General features: G+C 47.0%; 1 non-coding gene across 1 annotated transcript; it reads right to left on the bottom strand.

The window, feature by feature from the left end:
* Positions 1–330: 330 nt before the first annotated feature.
* TRNAM-CAU (transfer RNA methionine (anticodon CAU)) lies at positions 331–402 on the bottom strand. The gene has a single exon. It is a non-coding gene; the product is annotated as a tRNA-Met (tRNA).
* Positions 403–819: the final 417 nt, after the last annotated feature.

An 819-nucleotide genomic window follows, 5' to 3' on the forward strand; every position in this document is an offset into this window, starting at 1 on the left:
TCACGCTCGGTGGCCGGAAGTCGAATGCCACTGCGCCACTCTGCTGATTACGCTGCGCAGCAACGTAGCCTATATTAGAAGGCAAATTGTAGTACAGATTGAACCACACTTTTGAAAAAAAAAAGTCCCCTGTTTTGTTGCTGCGCTATGGATCATAATAGCAGAGCGTGGTTTCGATCCACGGACCTCTGGGTTATGGGCCAAGCACGCTTCCACTGCGCCACCCTGCTGATTACGCTGCGCAGCAGCGTAGCCTATATTAGGAGGCAAATTATAGTACAGATTGAACCACAATTTTGAAAAAAAAGGAAAGAAGAGAAACCAAAAGAATAGCAGAGCGTGGTTTCGATCCACGGACCTCTGGGTTATGGGCCCAGCACGCTTCCACTGCGCCACTCTGCTGATTACGCTGCGCAGCAAAGTAGCCTATATTAGGAGGCAAATTGTAGTACAGATTGAACCACACTTTTGAAAAAAAAAGGAAACAGAAACCAAAACAATAGCAGATCGTGGTTTCGATCCACGGACCTCTGGGTTATGGGCCCAGCACGCTTCCACTGCGCCACTCTACTGATTACGCTGCGCAGCAACGTAGCCTATATTAGGAGGCAAATTGTAGTACAGATTGAACCATACTTTTGAAAAAAAAAGGAAAAGAACCAAAACAATAGCAGAGCGTGGTTTCGATCCACGAACCTCTGAGTTATGGGCCCAGCACGCTTCCACTGCGCCACTCTGCTGATTACGCTTTTTTTTATTGCCGGGCTTCGACAGAATACAACAAAAAGCATACACGGGTAGACACCTAAACTACAAGAA

The sequence above is a fragment of the Amblyomma americanum genome, chromosome 3 (genome assembly GCF_052857255.1).
Source record: "Amblyomma americanum isolate KBUSLIRL-KWMA chromosome 3, ASM5285725v1, whole genome shotgun sequence".
NCBI lineage: Eukaryota > Metazoa > Arthropoda > Arachnida > Ixodida > Ixodidae > Amblyomma > Amblyomma americanum.